This window comes from Euphorbia lathyris, chromosome 3 (assembly GCF_963576675.1).
Source record: "Euphorbia lathyris chromosome 3, ddEupLath1.1, whole genome shotgun sequence".
NCBI classification, from domain to species: Eukaryota; Viridiplantae; Streptophyta; class Magnoliopsida; order Malpighiales; family Euphorbiaceae; genus Euphorbia; species Euphorbia lathyris.
Window position 1 is genome coordinate 58,485,315 of NC_088912.1, and position 14,420 is coordinate 58,499,734.

At 38.8% G+C, this 14,420-nt stretch overlaps 1 non-coding gene across 1 annotated transcript; it reads right to left on the minus strand.

The window, feature by feature from the left end:
• Positions 1-3,499: 3,499 nt before the first annotated feature.
• On the minus strand, positions 3,500-3,604 carry LOC136225018 (small nucleolar RNA R71). The gene has a single exon (XR_010686758.1). It is a non-coding gene; the product is annotated as a small nucleolar RNA R71 (small nucleolar RNA).
• Positions 3,605-14,420: the final 10,816 nt, after the last annotated feature.

Consider the following 14,420-nt stretch of genomic DNA (forward strand, 5'->3'; position numbering starts at 1 on the left):
AGTCCTTCCGTCTGTTTGTTAGATTTTTTACCATTTATCTAAATTACCCTTTACTATTTACCTTCAAACTTTAGAAGAGGAAATCCAATTTAGAAGAAGAAGCTATTTGTATGGAAAACAAGAAAAAGAACAGACTTAATGCTTACGAATTTGAACGATTAAGAAGAAAATCAAGAAGAAGAACACTCAAAGTTGATTTTAGATGTATTAGAGTTTAAAGGAAAGGAAAATAAAGGAAAAGAAGAATGCAAATCCAAATTGATTAACAAAATCTTCATGAGGGTCTAACGGCAGGGACTAAACAGTTCATCGAGAAAAACGTTAGGGACTAAACAGTTCATCGAGAAAAAGGTTAGGGACTTTATCATGTGTTTTTGAAAATATAGGGACTAAATAATATGTTTTGTCAAAATATAGGGACTAGTAAATTAATTACCCTTTTTTTTATGCTTTAATTACTATTTTGGGCTTAACAGCACTTGCCAATCCGATTTTGCTTAGGTCCACTAAACTTATACCTTGATGCTTTAATTAATTGTTGATGTTTTAAGTTTAAAATTTATTTATGTAATCATTAGCTTAGTTTGTTCATGGTTTTAATTAATTTAAAGGTGATTCAATTAGTCTTTAGGTTTAGATTAATTTTATTAATGACTTCTAGATTGATTAGTTTACTTTTTATTAGCATAGTTTAGTACATCCTAATTAATTGAATTTCTATAATAAATTGTCTTTCATGTCTGTTAGCCTAATCGTTAATATTCGTAATTTTATTCGTAATTAAATGTTTCCGCTTTTGTACGTATATATGTTTTATGCGTACCCACATGATATGCGTAAACTTATATAAAAACAAGTTGATTCAAAATATTATTTTGGATCCCTCGAAAAAGTCTAAATCAAAATTAATTTAATTCGAGATGTTATCTCGAGTCAATAAAATTAATAAAAATTAATTCAAATTGATGTGAAAACGTCATTTGAATTCATAATATATCCAAAACATTTTGGACCTAAATTCATATTTTTATTCATTGTATATGTGATATACGAATGACAAATTGAATTTCAATTCGTAAAATACAAATTACGTGTATGTCATACACGTAGTCCCAAAATAAAAAATGAACCAATTCGAAATATTATTTCGAATCAATAGAAAATAAATCAAATTCATTCGGATTGATGTGAAAACGTCATTCGAACTCGTAAACTAAATTAATTCGGATCGATGTGGAAACGTCGTTCGAATTTATAACCAAAGTAATTCTAATCGATGTGAAAACGTCATTAGAATTCAATACTAAACCCAATGCCCAAAATCCACGAGTGTCTGGTTTATATTGACAATTCAAAGCAATATGAATAGCAAACACATAATATTACAATAGTACCGATACGTCGGGCGGGGTAGGGTGAGACCACATCTCTTCCCTACACGTAACCGGAAAAACGAACTTTGAATCTCTCCGACGACCGTCCTTACCAAAACCAAATCGTACAGAGTCAATCCAAACAGATAGGGCGACCAATCACGCCCGCACACGTATCCCCAAGTGATGATTGGTGGCGACTCGAAACCTTAAACACGAGAGAGGCGGATCGAGCCGACCACGCACCCCGACCTGCGTAAAAACCGGAAGCCAGGGTGCGACACCATTTTCGAAGGCTAAATATTTGCTCCCCCATTCTCGGCCGAGAATTTGGATTCTCGGTAAGAGCAGAAATTCTGAAGGAGCTATACGTACACGTTCGTTCACAAAGAAACGCGTTCGTTCGATTAGATATGAACGCCTCTTCGTAGCAGACACGTCTCTTAAACCCGACTCTTCAGCATCTATAAATAAAGAGTTGATTTCAGAGATAAAGATATAGAAAAATTGAAGGAAAGATTAGTATAGAATTAATGCAGAAATTCTGAGTCAAGCAATTCAGAGTTAGAAGTTCGATTCTGTAAAAAGCAATATGATGTACACACATTGTTTATTAAATAATTACAAACACAGTAGCATTTAGATTTGTTCATATTAGTTTACATTTTGGTAGTAGATAGACCAGTCTCTATTCCGAAGATTCAGCGAGAAGATTTAGTAGAAGATCCGCCCCGGAGTCTGACAAACTCTAACGAAACCCAAGGAAAGGATTGACAACCCGTTCGCTTGCAAGCCGTCGAAAGTTTCCATGCTTCTTGTTCTCTGTAAACTTGTATCAAATTCATATTTCATCTAATAAATTTCATTCTATTCGATAGATTTTTATGTAGCACTTTGGTAAATGATCCGAAGTGAGTTCTGGTGTTTTCATTAAAACGTAGTTGAATTCAAAATCTTTACAAGGAAACTTTGTTGAACACTTAGACAAATTGATATCATCAGTAGAGTATTAATTTGGTTAAGGTAGCAATCTAACCCGACCGTAGGAGGATTGACTGCAGTTCAAAGCCTTTTAATTAGAGGAATTTACGTTATTTCATTTTCATAATTTATACAAAGTTTAAAGTTGTTTTCTTTGCTTAATGCAAACGAATACATTTGTTTACTTTTCTAAAGAACTAAACGTTTCTGTTTTGTAAATTTATCCTTAAATCAGAAGTGATTTCTAAACATTCGTTATACTCTAATCTAATTCATATTCTAGCAATTTCAAAACCAAATCCAATTAAACGATTTTACATATTATACACCTTAAGAGTAAATCTAACTGATTCAAAATAAGTTTTCGTTAAAAAGCGTTCCCTGTGGGTTCGATATCTTTTATTACTACAAGCGTATACCGTGCACTTGCGGAAATCGCTCAACAAGTTTTTGGCGCCGTTGCCGGGGAACGCCAAAATTTTTGACAAAAATTTAGATTTTTCATGTTATATTTCGAATCTAGGTTTATTCATACTTATTCAAACTTTTATATTTTATTTATTTCAAATTACTAACATATTTATTTTTCAAATTCTGTTTTGAAGGTAGTTTCGGTTCGTGCGAAATTTCAAGTTCATGCGCAGTTCTCGAAGTTCAGGCATTCCACCAAAACCGCTATTCCCAAAAATTGAAAAAACGGTTAAAAACAACAAGAAAGACAAGAAAAACAAAAACAAAACTCCAATAAAAACCAGAGTTACCGAGCCAGAAATTATAGCTACACTTATAGATTACGCTAGGCCAAGAGTGGCCGGTGTAACAAACAACATAGTTAGACCCCAAATAAATGCAAACCAATTTGAAATTAAGCCAACATTGCTTAATATGTTGCAAAATAACGTAACATTTTTCGGGTTGCCTAACGAAAATCCTGACACCCATTTGACAAATTTATTAGAAATTTGTGACACTTTTAAAATAACAGATGTGACTGCCGAAGCAATCAAACTTCATCTTTTTCCTTTTACTTTGAAGGATCGAGCCAAAGAATGGTTAACTTCTATGCCAGCCGCAACATTTGAAACTTGGGAGCAATTAGCCCAAGCATTTTTATCAAAATATTTTCCTTTAGCAAAAACCGCAAGAGTCATAAAAGAGTTAACATATTTTTCTCAAAATGATAATGAAACTCTTTATGAGGCTTGGGAACGTTTTAAAGAACTTCAACGTTTATGCCCACACCAACAATTGCCCGCTGAACTTTTAATGCAAACATTTTATAATGGATTAAATCCTACAACTAGAGGTTCATTAGATACTATGTCTGGAGGGTTATTCATGAAGAAAACATCGGCCCAAGCAAGAGAACTTTTGGAGGAAATGGCAATCAACAGTAGTATGTGGCCCGCAGAGCGTGGACATATACCAGTGGCGAAACCATCATCCTCAACTACATCATCAGTTAAAGGTATAGTGAATCTTGATCCAGTTGCGATGTTACAAGCCCAATTTTCTGCCTTATCGCACAAAATAGATAGGTTTATAGCACCGTGCGATCCTAATGGTAAGACAATCCAGACGGCTGTGGATTATGAAGGTATGAGCGAGATCGAACAGGTAAATTTTGTCCAAGGGCAAAACCAAACTAATAACCCTTATTCCAATACATATAATCCTGGATGGAGAAATCATCCTAACTTTAACTGGAGAGATAATAATAATAATAATAATACGAATGCTAATCAAAATCGTACCACTAATTATCAAAATCAGTCACGAGATACGATTAGCACTTTATCTTCTAAGATCGACAAATTTATTGATGCTATGAGCTGAAAAATAAGTAATCACGACGATGGTTTTAAACGGATCGAGAATAAATTCGATCAGCTTATTAAAAACCAATCATCTAGCATCCATAATTTGGAGGTTCAAATTGGACAACTCGCTAAATCAATTCCATCCCGCAAAGAGGGAAGTCTTCCCAGCCATACGGAGGAAAATCCGAAAGAGCATGTAAAGGCTATCACTCTTCGCTCAAGGAAAAACTACTTAGGTCCGGAAATGCCCGAAAATTCAACTTTACCAGGAACTGATTTACCAAAATCCAAAGAAGATACATTAAACTAAAAAGATACACCAATAAACTCAAGTACAAAAACTTTGTACCCAAACCACATTTTCCACATAAAGTCCGAAATAAGGACTATGACAAACAACTTTTAACATTTTTAGACAAACTTATAACGTTTATGGATGCGATTACGCAAATTCCCAATTATGGTAAGTTCCTAAAAGATTTAATTTCAAAGAAAATCAGTTGGGAAGGAATTTCATCCATTTCGCTAACTGAAGATTGTAGTTCAATAGTATCTAGTAATTGGCCTACTAAACTCAAAGATCCCGGATGTTTCACCATTCCTTGTAAGTTGGGAGATATCGAATTCCCAAGTTGTCTTTGTGATTTAGGAGCAAGTATAAACTTGATGTCACTGTCTATTTTTAATAAGTTAGGTTTACAAGAAGATATCAAACGTACCAATATGGTTTTACAATTAGCGGATCAAACCACTAAAAGACCATATAGTATAATTGAGGATGTTTTAGTTAAAGTCGACAAATTTATTTTTCCTACCGATTTCATTATATTAGATTTTGCATATGACGTTAATTGTCCACTAATCTTTGGTAGACCGTTCATGTACACGGGACGTGCTCTAGTTGATGTGTCGGAAGGGAAAGTAGTTTTGAGAATAGGAGAAGATAAGATCGAGTTTGATATGAACCAAGCAATGAAATATCCTATGGAGGATTTCGCTTGTATGAAACTTGATTTAATTGAAGAATGTTTTAATGATATTATTCAAAAAGAAAAAGTAATAGAACCTATAATGAGTGAAGAGTTAGAAAATAAGGACCCAGAGCCTTTGATTCGAGAAGATGGACCAGTTCCGCCTTCAATTGTAATTCCACCTAAATTAGAACTTAAAGAATTACCAAACCATTTGAGCTACGCTTTCCTAGGCGAAGGCGATTCTCTACCTATAATAATCTCTAACAAACTAGCTAACACATGTTCAAGAAGAAAAATTGAAGGAAGTTGTTAGAAATAGAATAGGAAGTATGGGATGACAAATTTCAGACTTAAAAGGAATTAATCCTAGCATTGTAATGCACAGAATTCACTTAGAAGAAGATAAGCCACCTAAAGCAGATAGGCAAAGACGCTTAAATCCAAATATGAAAGAAGTAGTAAAAAATGAGATTATTAAACTTTTAGACAATGGAATCATTTATCCTATTTCGGATAGTGAATGGGTTAGTCCAGTCCACTGTGTACCTAAAAAGGGAGGCATAACTGTTGTAAGGAATGATGAAGGTGAATTAATACCTACACGAACCACCACCGGTTGGAGGGTTTGTATAGATTATAGGAACCTTAATAACGCAACTAGGAAAGATCATTTTCCTCTACCTTTCATTGATCAAATGATCGAAAGGATAGTTGGTCATGCTTTCTATTGTTTTCTAGATGGTTACTTGATAGGGGTCAAAAACCCCTATCTTTGGGTACGGTTTAGGACGGTTTTTAGTGTTATTTCATGATTAAGCGAGCAATTCTCGCATTTATATGCCTTTGTGTGAGTTAATTAGGAATTGGAAATCTTTTATTAACTTTTCGTTGTTTAGGCTCGTTTTCTGATCATTTCAGGCAAATAAGGCCAAAATGGCATGTATGTTATAATTCCGTGATCTTTTATAGCTAATTGATCCGCCAAAAGTCGCACCAAACGGAGTGTTTGCTCAAAATGAGCGATTGGCGGGTCAATTTAGCCTCGAGACTAATGTTATTTGGAGTTTTCGTGCATGCGCAGGGATAAATTCGGGCAAAAATTACATCGTGGAACATCGAGCAACCGTGCGGAAGCGTGCAAGGCAAAACAGCTCGTCGAACTGTGGTTGGGCGCCCGCCCGACGACCCTCGGGGCGTGCTCGTGGTTCGTGGAATCAATCGGCTTCAACTGTCAGATACCGAATTCAAGGTATTATCCGAGGACTAGACTCTTTATTTTATTTAATTCATTCTCTTCTTCTATTTTTATGCTATAGTTTTTATTCATTTAGTCATTTATTTATTTTGTCACATTTTATTTAATTAGCGTATTTATTTAATTTTCGTTTCGTGTTAAATAAAATTCGGTTTTGTTTTAAAATAAAAAACCTCGTTTTGATGTCCCAATACGAACCGTGATCCGATAAAAGGTAGTTCGGGTATCGAAAACGTTGTAATTACAAGTTTTTAATTTAAAAGGAATTTCCAAATAATGTTTTGAAATAAAAAACGTCGTTTAGGAATTTCCGTTTTCGACTATGATCCATCTTTGGTAGTTCGGAAACCCAAAACGATTGAATTAGATTTAATTTAAAGCTTTTGAATAAATCTGGAAACATTTAGGAGTGCTGCTGTAATTTACCTATTCTGTCACTAAATGCTGTTTACCGACGGATTTTCCGTCGGTAAATCTGCCAAAATGTAAAAAAATGCCATTTCAGTCCCTTTTTCTTAACCTTTAAACTTTTAATCCTTAGTACATATATATAAATATTTAATATATGTTTTTCAAATTATTTTAGAACTTTAGCATATATAATCATTCTAGAATATTTGTATATTATTATTTATTCCATTTTACAATATAAGTATAAGTATATATATGTATTCCTTTTTATTAATTTGGATTATGTTTTAAATGTTAGTTATTTGGTATCTTGAGAAATAATTAATATATATTAGCATATGGTATTTTTGGTATTTAAAACTATAGTAGTTATGTATATGTATAGTTTTTGGAACATTTGTGTTATTTTAGTGATTATTGAATAAAATTATTTTTGGATAAGAATTATTTTCTTAGTTATAGGATTTACTTATTATTTTCACATTTTCAAAGTATAGATATATTATACCTATTATTTTTATATATACATATAGCTTCTTTTGTATTAACTCTTATTTTATATTCTATTTTTGATTTAAATGTATATACGTATGTACAAATTATTTTCTTTACCCTTTGAGCCCATTCATGGGTCCATATTTCAAATGGGCTTTATTTAAGTGTAAATATTAGTTAAAATAAGTTTATTGTTGTAATTATAACAATTAGAGAGTCCATTAAATAAGTGGGAAAAATAAATCACAAAAAGAGAGTTTTCAATTGAATTATTTAAACTAATGAGTTTTTTTTCTAATGTAAATAAATAGAGTCATCCTTGTTAATATTCCAAATCGTCTTCAAAACACCACGTTTTAAAACCTTAATCTGTTCCAAAGGCGGATTAAAGGATCATTGTAATTAAAATCGTTTTCTTTGCAAATAATAGATTTTTGAATCATTTTCTTAAAGGATTTGTACAAAAATGAAATTGACTTGTATGTTTAACCACGTTTTCTTATTAAAAGGTTCTTTATCTCAAACATTTTCAAATACTCGAGTCGTTCCAACGGCGATTCGGGTAAGCTTCATCAAACGGGGTTTTAAAACGCTCCTAAATCGTTCCAACGGCGATTAAGGTGCGGACCATGTAAATAAAACTCGTTTTGGGGAAATAAGTTAGTGTAGAATAAACACACAACATAACACTTAAATACGGTTGTAAATAAATCATTTCTTTCTTCCCTCTCTGTGTATGTATAAACATAAATGGGTGATTCTTCACTGAGGTGGCTTTTCAATATCATATGCTCAAAATGGTTTCTAAAAAGAGAAAGAAAAGGGTTTCCAATGAATTTTAAACTTAAAGAAGTATACGATTAGTCCGTTATCGCCTAACATGCTGAGTAGGAGGCCGGTGGTTCATAACCGGGCGATGTCGGGGTGCCTAGTAGCCTTTCTCCGGAAAGGAGCTAGCCTTCTCGGCTCATACCTAAGTTTCCCGAACCCACACCGGTCTCCCGCAAGGGATTGGTGTTCATTTTCCCATTCGTGGGTGGCGACTCTTCCATATCTCCGAGCTCCGGTCCTGCCGAGCAGCTTGATTCCATGATTGGTTGCTTTCGACGCCAATCACCGCTTACGTCGCCATGAGGTTGTCCACCCCCCGGTCTGCCCGGAAGATTAGGCCGCGGCACCTCATCTAACAAGTGGCGACTCTGCTGGGGAAGCGAGAAATTTGATTCTGGAAGGCGTGTATTAAGCCCTTAACGGGGACGGATCGTTTTACTTCTTTTCGTATGCATTCATATGCATTATTGCAAACCCTTTGGGTAATTTCCGCGAAACCTCTAGCGAGAGTCCATTCGTCGCTCGAAAGAGGCTAGCGTACGTTCCCCCTTACAGTAAGGCGCCAGAGGGTCCCCATCCATTCGTTAGGGGCGAATCTGTGCGGTCCTGTGAGGTCCCGCGGTCAGCCGTGTCAGCATAGTAGCCTTAGAAGTTTCTATAGGATTACCCGTTACTATTTTTGATGTGATAAATGAATCAGTTCGTGTTTTCAAACCGCCATGATACGTGTCTAATCCTAAAGTATGTAAAGAAAATGAGACGATGCGTTAATATATACTTATGAATCGACATACTAATTACCCTAAAAACATCGAAACAATTTGAACTAAAGACGACTTAGTTATCTCGTATGAATGAACGTGTGCGACCCGCTTTGTCCCTTTCGGTGTCCCGACGAAGGCACGTGTTCAGGAAATACGTTATGACGTAAGCACGTATTAGTATGAATTGGTTCGGTGTTAAGGATAGTTACATTTCGATACAAAAGACTATATTAACAGTAGCCGTTATTCACATTCTTTAGATAAATTGGGATAAAACGGGATCACGACGAAACGAAAACGAAGAACATTTCTGTCTTGAACGACCCTGTCGTAACGTAAAAAGTTTCGCACAAGTAGCCTGTCCCTTCCGAATAAAAGACGAGCTTTTACGTTATGCCTCGTGTCGTTCTTAAGAGAAATGGATGTGTCCGCAAAGGTGACTAAGAAAATAAAAGAAAAGAAAAATGAACTAATCGACCAAAATCATTCTGAATCTACGATATATGTTAATCCCGCGAGTAGTTAAAGACAATAAACCAATGCCGTTGAATACGTGCCTCGAACGAGTGTATGCCCCGTTTAAAATCTCGAAGCCGAATTAAGCCAAACCATATAATTGCGCCATATGGACGAGACTGCGGGTTTTGACTAACGACTCGATCATTTCGACCGTTACCAAAACTGCAAGAAATATGGCCCGATGTACGTGTTTTCTTAATTCGTGCCTAAAGGAAAGAGAACGGTGATGTCCTCGCTTTGAATAAACACGCGATTTAACGAAAGGTTGGTTTTCTATAACCACACTAAGATGATATATCCCGTAGGATTGGGAAGAACAACGAACTGTTGCTAGTCGAAAGGTTACCGTGCGCTCAAAATAAGACTCGTCGTCTTTTCACGTAGCTAAAATGAGCAAACGGATCCTCGACGCTAAGAACAAACGCGTTACGCGATGAGTCTGTTCCCTAAAATAAAATCCAAAAGTGATTCCATCACTAAATAAACATGTGGTTACGTCTCTCGATAGATCCAAAAGATCCCGTTGTAATCCAAAATCGAGACACGAACCCACGCAAACAAAAGGGAACGAGTCATCGACAAGAACGAATGATTGGACTAGAAGAATAACTCGTACCCCGTCTAAAAACTGAGATGCGCTCAAAGGGAGTCAAAACCCGAACTAATGCGTCTCACGAAAGGACGAAAGACGAGTTATTCCGAAAGGACAATCCAACTTGGTCGATTTCTTAGTCACTGAACGTTGATACGTCAAAACGAACTGTATTGTCTGATGGATGATTTACTTTCCCGCAATAATCGACGGCATCACGCGTCCCCTGGACCGCAATGTGAGCCCCAAACCAAAATCCTAGGAAAGAGACCTGGACCAACGAGTGTGTGGAGGAATAAGGGTGGAAGAGAGATGTTGTGATACGTGTAAATAGAACTAACGTTTGTTCTTCTTATCTTATAATCATAAATAAATAAACGCACACACCACGAATCATGCATATAAAAATCATGCATACATACTAATGGATACCGTTCGCGCAGACGTCATCATTAGGCGGTTGTGGTTTGGCGAGAGTAATCGGCTTGTCAGACAGTTTGATCAGCTACGAGTAGACAGTTCTGAATCATTAATTGTGGCTTCTGAATCATCCTCATCCGAGTATACTCAGTCTTCCGTCAGTATGTCTGCAACCGACGAGAAAGTGGCTGAATTGGAGAATTCTGTGAACAATATTAATGATCAGCTGGCTGCAATCTTGGCCCAGCTAGCTGAGTTAGCACTGAAGGACAACAAGAGTGGTAGTAAGCATGCTGAGAATGAGATGAACGATGGCCCTCGCTTTGGGAATGAGGAGGATTATCAGGATTATATCCGAAAACAGTTAGAGAAGGAGAAAGCTAAGGAAGAGGAGTGGAAGCAACACATCACACAGGAAGTGCAGGACTTGCGCGGAGGAAGTTCCGGGAGTCAGGACTTTTATAACTTGAAGAATTGTTTATCGGCAACAGCTTTGCCTTTGAAATTTCGGCTCCCCGATATGAAAAAGTTCGATGGAACTGGGGATCCCACCGCTCACATGAATCAGTATGTTGCTATGATGAAGCACACGATCCTGACTGAGGATCAAGTCCTGGGGCTGTTTAACACCTATCTAGAGGGGGCTGCCCTCACATGGTTTCATGCATTGCCGATGGTAACAAAGAGGGATTGGAAGGAATTAGCAAAGTCGTTCATCGCTCAGTATAGCTTTAACACCATGCTGGAGGTCACTTTGAAAGAATTAGAGAGCACTAAGCAGCAGGCTGGGGAATCCTTTTCCGATTTTGTGAAAAGATGGAGGGCTAAGGCCGCAGTGATGAAACAAAAGCCGCTCGAGCAGGATCAGATCCGAATGGTGGTTGGCAACACGTTGCCGTATATCAAGAATGAGTTGCGGTACGGATTTCAATCAGATGTATAGTTGTGCCTTGACTGTCGAAGGTGATGGGGAGCCGAAGAAAGCTTATACCAAGTGGACAAAGTCTGGATATAGGGCCGGAGGGCCTAGCGCGAGTACGGAATCCACATCAGTGAAAGTGGTTGATCTTAATGCTATTGAAAAGAGGCGGTTCGCCAAGTTCGATCAGACCTATGCTAAAGTTTTCGAGCGTCTGCAGAAAAAGGGATTGTTGAAAGCCCTTACCCCGTATAACAAAGCTCAACCTACTCCGTAGATTCAGGCTAGAGGGTACTGTGAGTTCCACAGCAGTTATGGACATACGATTGAGAATTGCGAGAGGCTGAAACACAAAATCCAAGATTTGATTGAGGAGAAGAAGATAGCTGATCCTTCGTCAGCAAACCCTTCCGTTAGGCACAATCCATTGCCTAATCATAGGGTGAGCGTGATCGGAGCTGGTTTGACAGAAACTGTAGTGATGGAATCCTTTGAGGAAGATGTAGAGGAGTTGTTGGACTCCGTCGAAAAAAGCAATGTGGGAAAAGGTCTGTATGTGTCCTTCTTGGGTGAGGAACGAGAGGATGAACCGATGGAAGAAGGGTCAGATGGTGGAGCACCGTATGATGAGGATAGTGCTGAAGAGACCGGAGAAGGGTTGTCTCGGACTATTGTGCCAGATTTGAGTTTGTTTAGTGGAGGAAGAGATCCCGAGGTGCACTTGCGTGAATATATGCACAACATGTTTATTGAATCCTTCGGAGTAGATGAGATTGCTTAGTGGTTTCATCATTCGCTGGTAGGCGAGCCTTTGGAATGGTTCCACTCATTACCCGACTCTTGCAAGCATGATTGGGATCAATTATCAGATTTATTCTTAGAAAAGTACCAAAGAGCCGAGGACAGGGCCGCAGAGCGCTTCGCAATGTAGATTGGACCTATCAAGTGTCCGCTACCAAGGGTTAGCAAGTATAATGGCAATAAGGATCCTATGGAACACCTTCATTTTTACTTGTCGGCTATGGCACCCTTGGGTTTTAAAGAAGAAGAGATCACTAGCTTGTTTTGTAATTCGTTGATGGGTGAACCGTTAATGTGGTACATGTCGCTGCCGATGTATGTTAAGACCGATTGGGCAGCAATGACAAAAAGATTTATCAAGGAGTATACAGTATGGATGCTGGCAGAGCAAACCCCTGACTCCCCGTCTTACCAAACACCTGATGCGGTGTTAGCAATGCCTAGGTATGGTGGATACCAGGATCCTGTGGAGCATGCGAGGATATTTCGCAATCATATGTATGACGCCGGATTTCCGCAGTGTGAGTTGCATGAACATTTTCCGGAAACCTTGATAGGTGAAGCCTTATTGTGGCATCAGGGTCTATCAGAGGAGGAGATGGGTCATTGGATACCGCTCCGAAGTGCCTTTGTGGCGAGATATGAAATGTACATTCTATGGACGGGATCCCTGGATGATCTGGACAGGATTAGGCAATTCCCCGAGGAACATTTTGTGGATTATGCTAGAAGGTGGAGGCACCGTTATGAGCAGTGTAATGAGACAATGAGCGATAAGGTGCAGCTTATGTGCATACAACGAGGTGCTATTCCGTTGGCCGCAAGGAGGATGAGCCGGGTGTCCCTCCGTGACTATGATGAGTTGATAGGTTGGGCTTTGTACGGATCGGCGGATCCCTTTTTCCTGAATCCGAGTGTTCCTCACGTCATGGATTTAATGGTCGTGGACATTTGGGAGAGTTCCTCGGACGAGGAGGATGCCAATCGAAGGGTTCCTATTAACATTTGGGACGAATCAGATGATGAGCCGGAAATTGCGGTAATGACGAAATCAGGTCGTGTGGCCGAGGGAAAGGCACCAATGGTAGAGACTGAGATTGGAGAAGGGTCGGCTCATAAGCCCGATGACCAAGTTCTTGAGCAGTTGAAGAAGACGCAAGCTAAGTCTACGGTCTGGGAAGTTTTATGCCATTCTAAGTACCATCGTGAGAACTTGATGAAGGAGTTGCAGAATTTGGTTATTTCCACCGATACTGAGCCGGCAGCGCTAGTAGGGGCAATTATGGCTCGAAAGAAGACTGAGATCACATTTACCGACGAGGATCTCCCAGAAGAGGGGAAGGCTCATAATAAGCCATTGTATATCCGAGCGGAAATTAACGGGAAGAAGACTAGCTGTGTGATGGTCGATGATGGATCGACCATTAATGTTTGCCCGTTGAAACTTTTGTCGAAGTTGGGAGTGGAGAGAGGAGATTTGACAGCTTCTGAAACTGTGATTAGAGCATATGATGACAGCCGTAGGCACATTGAGGGAGTCTTCAAGGCCAAGTTGAAAGTAGGGCCACATGAAGAAGAAACTGAGTTCACGGTGCTGGATATCCCGGTAACCTTTGTTGTACTGTTGGGACGCCCGTGGTTCCATAAGTTGGGAGGTGTGCCCTCCACGCTCCATCAAATGATTAAATTCCCCTTCGGGGAGGAGATAGTGACGATCAGAGCTGAGGAATTAAGCTCGGTGGCAGCATTGGGAATTGAGCCACAGCTTTTCTCCGGATTCCAAGTCTCCGGGATTTATGAGTCCAGCATGACCACCGATGTGGTGAAGATGATGAAGGGAGGTTTCATCCCAGGAATGGGTTTAGGAGCACACCATCAGGGGTTGCCTAAATTTCCGGACTTTAAGAGTCAGAAAACCCGGAGGGGTTTGGGATATGAGCAGGGAGGTCTGCCCAATGTGAGTGGTGAAGGAAAAGTGGGCCTAAGGAAGTACTTCGTGAACGAGGGGCATGGAAAGGCGTATTCAGGGACCCCCGAGGCATGGACTAGCACAGAAAGGGAAGATTCTGCCGGGGTTCGAAATCTTCAATGATGTTGCCGCTGGGGCAAAGGAAAGGCGAGCTGCTTTGTCGAGGAGATTATGGTGCTAGACTTGAATGTCGAGGAGCAAGTCATCACCATTGAAGCAACTGCGGGAGCGGCGGACGAGCCCAGTACCTCCAAGGTTCATGAGGAGCCCGAGAACCCTGATGATGAAAATTGTAT